This window comes from Aegilops tauschii, chromosome 7, assembly GCF_002575655.3.
Source record: "Aegilops tauschii subsp. strangulata cultivar AL8/78 chromosome 7, Aet v6.0, whole genome shotgun sequence".
Lineage (NCBI taxonomy): Eukaryota > Viridiplantae > Streptophyta > Magnoliopsida > Poales > Poaceae > Aegilops > Aegilops tauschii.
Window position 1 is genome coordinate 238,090,516 of NC_053041.3, and position 10,670 is coordinate 238,101,185.

Sequence of the window (10,670 nt, forward strand, 5' to 3'; positions counted from 1 at the left end):
GATCCTATGGAGTTTGCTCCTCCGGGCATTGAAGTGATTGGGGGCGGTCCACTTTGCCTTCCCCGCACTTTCTTCTCGCCGGCGGTGGCTCCAGATCATCAGCATGAGGACTACACCATCGCCATCATCGAGCCGGCTCATTGCCTGAAGAGATTCTCATCTTCCGTAACATGGTCAGTGATTTCATTGTTAACACTCTTGGGAGGGCGGTTCTGGATGCGCAGCCATGGATTCAAGGGGTTGGGCTCTTCTGCTTTTGTAGTGTTGCGGCTAGACAAGCTTTAGTTGATCACCCTCCCTATAATCTGGGCAATGATAGATTCGTTCGTTTTGTTCCGCATGATGAGGGTGTAAACTACAGTGCCACCCAGGGTTTTCGTCGTGGATGGATCATGATGTTAGGTGTGCCATTGGATTACAGACACACAGTATATTGCTGACGCCGTTAGCACTTTCGGCCGCTTTCATCACTGGCACCAAGATGATCCGATGCTCGTCCGTACTTTGGCCTATGTGTCGTTTCCGGCTCCGTCACTTGTGCCAAGGGACGTGGTTTACCGCGAATATGCAGACTTTGGTGGGGCTAGGATATCTTGGACTGCCCCTGTTTACATCATGTCTGCTGATTTTGCTGATGTTCTACCTGCCGATGAGGATCACATGCCTTTCGATGACAATCCCCATCCCCTGCCTGGAAATATGCAGTTCGAAAATCATAATTGGGTCATGCCAGAGTTTCCAGAGCTTGGGTGGAACGATGTGCCACCACTTATCAATGAGCAACCACAAGAAGATATCCCACTAGTGCATGATGATGTTCAACAGGAACAAGTTGAGGAGGTTCAATCCCAGGAATCAATCATTCTGCAGGTATTTGATGATTCAATTAACAATGTGACCGAAGCTGCGGACGTGGTAGTTTACGAGCCCCCAATGGGACCACAACAGCCTCCTCTGCATATTGGGCAGGTTTTCACTGTCTTTGGGCCAGTCTTGCCTCCTGTCATGCAGTGGTAGCGCACTTTTGAGAGGATAATGTCGCCTCTGTGCACTGCTGAGATTCCAAAGTTTGTGTTCAAGTCTGAAATTGGGTCCCTCTTGCTTGCTAAACGCTCCTGGGATTTCTGCTACAATGGTTTTGAATTCAGTTTCATTCTGCAGCCTGTGCCTGACCCCTCTCGCAGCATTACTCGCCCTACATCTTCAGTTAAGAGGCCAGTTGCAAGGGCTCTCTGCTTTGATGACCTCTCTGAACCTGTCACTGAATCCTTCGAGTTCACTGCTGTCCCAAAAGTGACCATGAAACATGATCGGAAGCCGAGGACTGCTAAAATTTTGGTGGACACTGAGGTTCGTCGTAGTGCACGTCTCAGTGCTTTACGTGATGGATATCGTAGAGTGCCAAGCAGTGGCCCTAGTCCGAACAGGACTCCTCACACCTTGAAGAAGCGCAAGACCAAGTCGACTCGGTCCGATGAGAACTCGTCCGTGCCTCCCCCAACTGCTATTGCTGATCTTCAGCGTATTGGGACTCGCATGCGCGTCGCTCCTGAGAAGATCCATGGCATACGGACGAGCATCGGATAAATAAATAAGCTTGTGGTTGATCCAGCTAAATCCACAACCAGTAGGAGTTCTGATGATTAGTTGCATCAAGCAGCTTTCTGGTCCATGGCATACCGTTTTAAACGTCATCTATCTTTATTTATGTTTTCAAGTATGGAACTCTGTCATATCGCTCTGCTTAGCTGGTCTGTGTAGGTCATTGCGTGGTCTACTTCTGTTGCACTTTCTTTTGGTTTGTAATGAATCAGTCCGGGTTTAAAGACTGGAAGGTTTTATGTTGGAACGTGCGTGGCCTTAATTCTGAAGCGCGGCAACTTGTTGTTAAGCAAAAGATTGATGAAAGTGGTTGTTCTGTGGTCTGTCTCCAAGAAACAAAGTGTATGCAAATTGATCACAGGTTCATTAGGAGGTTTTGTCCACATTGTTTTGATAATTTTGCTTAGATGCCTTCGGTGGGTGCTTCTGCTGGTATGGTCATTATTTGGAACTCTTCTTTCTTTGAGGGCAGATTAATTGAGGCAAAACCTTATGGTATCATTGTGGAATTCCGCTCTAAACATACCTCCGATGTTTGGACTCTAGTTTCTGTTTATGGCCCATGTCAGGGCCCAGCCCGTGATGAATTCGTGCAGTGGTTATACAATCTTGACATTAATTTGATGATAACTGGCTTCTTTTGGGCGATTTCAATTTTATGTGGTCGCTTGAAAATCGCAATTTACCTGGTGGTAATGTCAATGACATCTTTCTGTTTAATGAAATCATCGGACACTTGGGTCTGGTTGAGCTGCCAATCAAAGGACGACAATTCACTTGGTCAAATATGCAAACTGAACCTCTACTTGAACAAATTGACTGGTTTTTCACTTCGGTTGCATGGACTTCGGAACACCCCAATACCTTAGTTTTGCCTCTTGAACGGACTACCTCCGATCATGTGCCTTGTGTGGTCACGATTGCTACTGCCATTCCTAAGGCTAAGGTCTTTCGCTTTGAAAATTATTGGATTGATTTACCTGGCTTTAATGAATGTGTTGCTCAAGTTTGGAATAGGTCGGTGGGTAGATCCTCGGCTGCTTTAACTATATCTTCTAAATTCAAAGCTCTCCGGTATGCCCTCAAGAAATGGCATTTAAATATGTCCACAGTTAAGGCGCTCATTTCTGATTGCAACAAAGTCATTCTTTACGTTGATGGGCTGGAGGAGATTAGGCCATTGAGTTGGCCAGAATTCAACTTTAGGCGAATTGTAAAATTGCATCTGGAGGATATTTTGCACTGGCAGATTGTATATTGGAAGCAACGTTGTACAATCAGAAGTATTAAAGTTGGTGAGGAAAATTCTAAATTTTTCCACGCCATGGCCACTGAAAGGTTCCGGAGGAATACAATTTCTTCAATCAAGAATTCGGCAGGTGAGGTGGTCTCTGATCATCAACAGTTGGCTGGCATGTTTTGGTCTGATTTCAACCAGCGTATGGGCCAAGCAAAAGGAATTCAAATGGGATTTGATGTGAACACTTTAATTGAGAGAGTCGATGGTCTCGAGGATTTATCCCAGCCGTTCACGGATTCTGAGGTTGAGTCTGTAATCAAGAACATGCCAACTGATCGTGCACCTGGTCCCGATGGCTTTACTGGTCTATTCTTAAAGAAGTGTTGGCCAATCCTCAAGGAGGATTTTATGCAGCTTGTCAAGGAGTTTTATGTGGGGAGGTGCAATTTGGAATTTCTTAATACTTCCTTAATTACTCTTATCCCCAAGAAGTTAAGCCCTGAAGTGGTTGGCGATTTTCGGCCCATCCCATTGACCAACACTTGCTTGAAGTTTTTAACTAAACTGTAGGCTAATCGTCCTCAGAAAGTGATCCTGAGATGTATCCATCGTAATCAATATGGTTTCTTCGTTGTTGATCTATTCAAGATTGTCTGGCTTGGTGTTTCGAATACATTCATCAATGTAAAGCTTCAAAGCGTCCCATCATCCTCCTCAAGCTTGATTTTACGAAGGCATTCGATACAATTGAACATGAAGTTATTCTCAGGATCTTGCAATGCAAGGGTTTTGATAATCGTTGGACTGGCTGGATTAATAGCATCTTGTCTACGGGATCTTCTTCCGTGCTCTTAAACGGGGTGCCAGGCAATCACTTTGTCTGCAGAACGGGCGTTCGTCAAGGGGATCCTTTATCTCCATTATTATTTGTGGTTGTAGTTGACTTACTCCAGTCAGTGGTCAATGAGATGTGCTCCAGGAACATTCTTTAATTACCAATCCCAACCAGTTCTAATGATTACATGATTGTCCAATATGCGAATGATACCCTCATTGTCCTACCTGCGATCGACGACCAACTCATCACCTTCAAGGAGATGCTTGACACCTTTGCGGTTTCAACTGGATTGCGAGTCAACTTCAGTAAATCCTCCCTTATTCCAATCAATATGAGTGACGAGGAGGGCGCTAGGGTTGCCAGTTTGCTCGGACGTGATGTTGGCTCCATGTCGTTCACATATCTAGGGTTACCCATGGGAACTTCTAGACCTACGATCTATGACCTACTGCCTCTGGTTGATCGCATTGAGCACCGCTTATCTGCTTCCTCTTGCCTCCTGAATCAAGGGAGCCGTCTACAACTGCTTCAGTCGGTGTTGTGTTCCATGCCGATTTATTTCTTGTGTACACTCTCTCTTCCCAAGGGCATTTTGCAGCAGATCGAACGAATCATGCAACAATGTCTGTGGAGAGGAAACACGGATAACCCCCGCCAATCATTGGCTGCTTGGGATTTGGTCTGTCGGCCTAAGAAGTTCGGTGGTCTGGGTGTTCTTAATTTGGGTATTCAAAATGAGGCCTTGTTGCTCAAGCACCTCTTCAAGTTTTTTAACAGGGTTGACGTGCCTTGGGTCACATTAATATGGGACACTTATTATTCCTCCTCACCACCACAAGTCACTCAGAGCTGTGGCTCCTTTTGGTGGCGTGATGTCATGCGTTTATATAACAACTTCTGCAAGTTATCTGTTCCACAAGTGCATGCAGGCAACACGGTGGTATTTTGGCTTGATCGATGGCAGCTGGGTAATAATGTTGTCCTAATGCACGAGCGGTTCCCATGGCTTCATTCATTTGTGATTGATGATACGATCACAGTCAAAGACTTTATGGAGCGGCCTGATGCCTCTGATCACTTCCATCTGCGTCTGTTGCAGGAGGCTTATATTGAGTTCACCCAGCTCCAGTCTCTGCTGCCACTGGTCAACCTGGACAAGGAAAGAAAGGACATTTGGAAATGGCCATCTATCTGGGGATTTTATGTCAAAGATTTACTATGAGTCTTGCTTCTCCCACCTGGTAGTTGATCCCATTTTTAAATGGATTTGGAAGTGTGCATGCACGCTCAAGTTCAAGGTGTTTGGATGGCTTCTCTTAATTGACCGTTTGTATACTAGGGATATGATGCAGCGCCGACACTGGATCATACAGGATGACACATGTGTTCTATGCCACTGTGCTACTCATGAAGATCGTGCACATCTCTTCTTTGCTTGCAATTTCAGTCAAAGGGTTTGGAACTACCTTGGGATTTCTTGGACTGTTCAACCGAACCAGACTACATATGAGATGGCTCTTTCAGCAAGGAGGGATTTTGGTCTTCCTTTTTTCACAAGGGTTGTCCTCATTGCTACATGGATTATTTGGACACAAAGGAATGGGAAGATCTTCAGAAATGAGCTGCCTTCCTTTAGATCTTGGAGGAGGAATTTTATCCATGACATCTCTCTTTTGTCTCATAGAATTAGATGTAAATATAAAGATAGCTTAATCTCCTGGATAGCTACCTTTCTTAGACCTCTTTGTAAGTATTCTCTTTTTGTTTTGCTTGTAATTTTGTAATCTTGTAACTTCTCTGGTTCTTTATCAATAAAGAGCTGTGAGGCTGTTGCCTTGTAGTATATAGTCAAAAAAAATAAAGTCGCCTCACCTTAAAAGCATTGGAATTTGTTTTGAAGGACAACAGCTCATCATCGAAGATGCCCCTTCACTTCAAAGGTTGCTCCTTGATGATTTTTATAAACCTTCGCAATAACTGGCGTCTCTGCGCCCAAACTAGAGACCTTGGGTCTAATTAGTGCTTCGTTTGATGATCACAACAAGTTGGTGTTTGGCTCCTCACTTTTTCATGTACCGTATATTATCATCTACACATTTGTAATCATAAGCTGCATTTTTCATTTGTGCGCATAAGTTTTACATCATCTTGGAGTACACTTTGGGTACTAATATTATGTTATATGCTCAATGAAGAGTTCGTCCATGGATAGCCTATCAATGCTGCTGGATTCTGTCAAGATCTTATATATCGGAATGTATAGTTATGATCTGAACATAATTATTGTCTTGCTGCGATGCTTTCGGTCTCTGGAGAATTTATATATAAAGGTGATGATTTCATGCACATTGAAAGACCGTATATATTGTACTAGAATTAACCGTTCAGTTGTTGCTCTTTCGACATACTCTTTTTTCAGACCTTAACTGTTTTCAAATCTTCATGTCTACTTAGGTACTGCAACCACATGGAGAAAAACGTATAACCAATCGGTGGCGTAATAAGCAATAGTATTTTCTCAGTTCTCATGACATTCGTTTGAGGACAATAACGATGGAAGGATATGCATCCAACCAGGCAAACGGAAGCTTTGTCACAATCTTCATGTTGAATGCGAGGTTACTATTGTCCATGAGGCTTAAGTTTTATTGCAAGAGATTTCTCACGGACGGACATGTTGAACAGCAAAAAAAGAAGTTTCAGGTGGACAAATGGGCTTCTAAACGTGCTCGGCTTCTATTTACAACAAGTTGTAGTCATCCTGAAATATTTTTTTGCACAGGATCTTGATTTTATGGATCAGACCGATCCATTTGTTTGTGACTGGGAAAAAGAGTGGTTGTGTTGGGGATATAACTACTAGAGTCACCCGCCCAGGAGGGGCCGGGTTATGTTCTGACGGTCATCACATGAAGCCCAATATCAAGCTTGAGGATGGCGGTTCAGTAATGGGCCTAAGGCCTAGAGGCGGCTTACGGCCCATACTGATAAACCGCCGTTAAGGCGTGACTTGTAGTGTAAGGCAAGAATAGTTAGCAGTCCGAGCCGGACACTGTTTATAAGTCGGCCGGGACTCTGAGAGCCGCTGGGCGTTAACCTCTCTACATAAAGGGACGACCCAGCGGCGGTTCAGGACAAGTAAGATCAGATCGATAACCAGGCATAGCGGTTTAGCTCCCTAGTCATCGAAACCCTAAGTAATTCCACCTCAACTGGAGTAGGCTTTTACCTTCACCGTAAGGGGCCGAACCAGTATAATCCTCGTGTCCTTTGTCCCGTTTAACCCCTTTAAGCTTCCTAGTTGCGATGGCTCCACGACTGAGTCCTTGCACGAGGACATCTGCCGTGACAATTCCACGACAGTTGGCGCCCACCGTGGGGCCAGCGCACGGTGGATTTGAGTTCTTGAAGGGCAGCTTCGAAGGGCTCAAGGGATACGCTGTGGGCCGGATGACCAAGAGTCGTCGCGGGAAGCTCTACATCGACGACGCAGGCTGGGGCCCCGACGCAGACTCAATCGAGTACGGGTACCGGGCCCCCTTCGGCGGAATCCACGTTTTCATTGGCAAGATTGGCGAGCCGGGCCCTAAGCCGGACATCTGCACCGACCTCGTCAAGACGGCTCAGCATGCGAGACCCACGCGGACTCTGCCTGCTTTGAAGCGTGCTTTCGTGGGATGCGTCCATGGAGGGCTCTTTGAAGGATCTAGATCTGGCGATGAGACGGTCACCCGCTTCGACGGCGAGTCGTCCACAGGTGAGACCGACTCGTTATATCAACTTCACGATGGCAGGCTCAGGGGTTGTTCCGATGGCGACAGTATTCCGGACCCCTTTGAGCCGCCGAGCCGGGTTGGAATCTTCATGGCCGGCACACAACCTGTTCAAAACTCCGCCGCTGGGGCAGGAGGCCCCGTGCACTCGCCGGCTCAGGTGCTAATGGATCTCACAGATAAGATGATGGCCCTGTTAACCGCCACGGTCGTCCCGGCGGATCAAGCTCAACATGATGCAGAAGTGGCACAGTTAAAGCTGGATATAGCACGGGCCAAGGAAGATCTGGTAGCGGAAGGAATCAGGATGGCTGCAAAACGGGCGGCTCTGGACGCCCAGACTCAGCTGATTCAGGCACAGTCTTTCCGGCTCACGATGGATCAGAACGCATCCAATGAGATCATGAGAAGGAGGCATCAGAAGGCTCAATCTCGGCTCCCTCCGGTTTATGATCCTTGAAACCTCTTCAACACGCCCGGTGCAGGGCCGAGTAACCTGCTTGAAATCACAGCACCCGGGGCTGGAACGCCGGTTCAGCCGCAAGTGATGGGGCCTCCCCGTGTGAATACTGCCCTACCTCAATACGTGCCAATACCACCGGGTCATTATTCTAACCCGTTGGAAAACATGATCGCTGCAGCAGCGCGACTGGCGGCTCTCCCAGTCGAGGGTGACTCTCCAACGGCGGTCGAAACCCGCAGGGTCAGAGAACTTCTTCAGACGGCTCTGGCACAACAGGAGGCATATTCATATAGCCGGGACAGGATTCATTCAACTCCTCGTCCAAACCGGAGCCCAAGTTATAGCAGACACATGGTTTCAGCGACCGGCTCAAGCAACGTCCGGCGCCGTGACTTGCCCGCTGGCCATGGCCTGGCGCATAATGGAGCCTTTAACGCGGTAGACCAAGACAGAGCACGTCAAGAGGCGGAACAGGCGGCTCAGCTGACAGCTTACCAACCCCTCCCGGTTTATCCGACGGCTTCTATCGAGGCGGGCATGGCTACAAGCGCCGGAGGCGTCCCTTGCCTGGTGTCGGCTCTCCGTAACGAACGTCTGCCCAAGGATTTCAAAGGACCTAGGAAGGTACCTAATTACACGGCTGATTTACAGCCCGGAGCATGGGTTGAGAGCTACGAGATGGCTATGGAGTTGCTGGAGGTCAGCGAAGCGGCAATGGCCAAATACTTCACCATGATGTTGGATGGGACTGCCCGCACTTGGTTGAAGGGACTGCCGCCCAATTCCAGCGGGTCATGGGCCGAGCTAAAAGCCCGGTTCATCCAAAACTTCAAAGATACATGTAGGCAATCAATGTCAATTCTGGATTTGACTAACTGCAAACAGCAAGAAGGCGAGTCTACAACCCATTGGGTACACCGGGTCAAAGAGATAATACATTCGTCTAATAAGATGGATGCCGGCTCTGCGGTCTTGATGTTGGAGCAAAATTGTCGTTTTGCGCCTCTGAAGATGAAGCTTGGGCGGCTCAAGCGCGATTGCAACGATATGGGTACGCTGATGGCGGCTCTGGTCAAGTACGCCGACTCTGATAGTACCAAGGATCCCGCGTCTGATGAGGAAAAGATAGGGAAGGGAAAGAAGAATGGCAACGGCAAGGGCCCTCAGCATAACCCGGTGAACCAGGGAAGTAATAAACGTAAGGCTGATGGCAGTATGGAATTTGTGGCCAACACCAATGCGCAAGGTAACAACCACCGACGTAAGGGGAGACCACCTCCCCGATCCGCCGGATCAGGCCCGACGCTTGAGCAATTGTTGAATGAGCCCTGTCCAAGGCACGGTTCTAGGGAGAAGCCAGCCACTCATCTATGGAAAGACTGTGCAATCATGAAAGCTTTCAAAAATTCCAACACTTTCAATGGCAACAATGGGCAGGGCGGCGGCTCAAGCGGCGGCGGCTTTCATGGCCCGGGCGGCGGCTCAAATTCCAATTTTCAGAATTTTCAAGGTAATCAAGGGGGGTTCAACCAGCAATCTGGCCAGGGTAATCAGCAGCAGCAGCAGGAGGGATATCAGACCAATCCAAAGCAGCTCAACAGTGGACAGTATCATGTGTTTACTACCAGTTTGTGCAAGCGAGACCAGAAGCTTCATAAAAGGGCTGTGAACGCTGTTGAGCCGGCGGTTCCACGTTACTTGCGATGGTCTGAGCAACCTATTGTATGGAGTAGAGAGGACCACCCTCCCCGGGTTGATAATCCAGGTCACCTAGCTTTGGTGGTGGCTCCTCAGGTTGGTGGGTATAAATTCACTAAGGTGCTCATGGAAGGGGGCAGCAGCATCAACATCCTCTATTATGAGACCTTCCGTCGTATGGGATTAACCGATAAAAACCTCAGCCAGTCCAATACTGTTTTCCACGGCGTGGTGCCTGGTAAGTCGGCGTATCCAGTTGGTAAGATCGAGCTGGAAGTGGCCTTTGGAGATGAGTACAACTCCAGGGCGGAAAAACTGACTTTTGAGGTGGTCAAGATCAGAAGCCCGTACCATGCTCTATTTGGGCGGCCGGCTTACGCCAAGTTCATGGCATGGCCGTGTTATGTATATTTGCAGCTCAAGATGCCGGGTCACAACGGGACCATTACGATTCATGGCAGCCGAAAAATAGCTTTGGAGTGCGAGGAAGGTGACGCTGCTTACGCTGAATCTGTTTGTGCGACAGAGGAGTTGAAGTTTTATAAGGATAATGTTGACCCGGCAGATATGACGTCTCTGAAAAAGCCAACCACAGAGCATGAGCCGGTAATGAAATTTAAGTCAGCCGATGAGACTAAGCTTGTTGACTTTGTTCCAGGTGACTCATCTAAGGAGTTCAGCATCAGCACCAATCTGGATCCTAAATAGGAAGGCGCGCTCATCGAGTTCATCCGTGAGAACCGGGACATCTTTGCATGGAAACCTTCTGACATGCCGGGTGTACCGAGAGAGCTCGCTGAGCACACTCTTAATATTGATCCAAAATTTAAGCCAGTCAGGCAATTCCTCCGTCGGTTTAATGAGGAGAGGCGGAAGGCCATTGGTGAGGAAGTAGCTCGGCTCTTGGCGGCCGGGTTCATTGTGGAAGTCTTTCATCCAGAATGGTTAGCTAACCCGGTGCTCGTACTAATAACGGCACCTGGCGTATGTGTGTGGATTATACGGATTTAAACAAGGCTTGTCCGGCTGATCCTTTTGCTTTCCCTCATATTGATC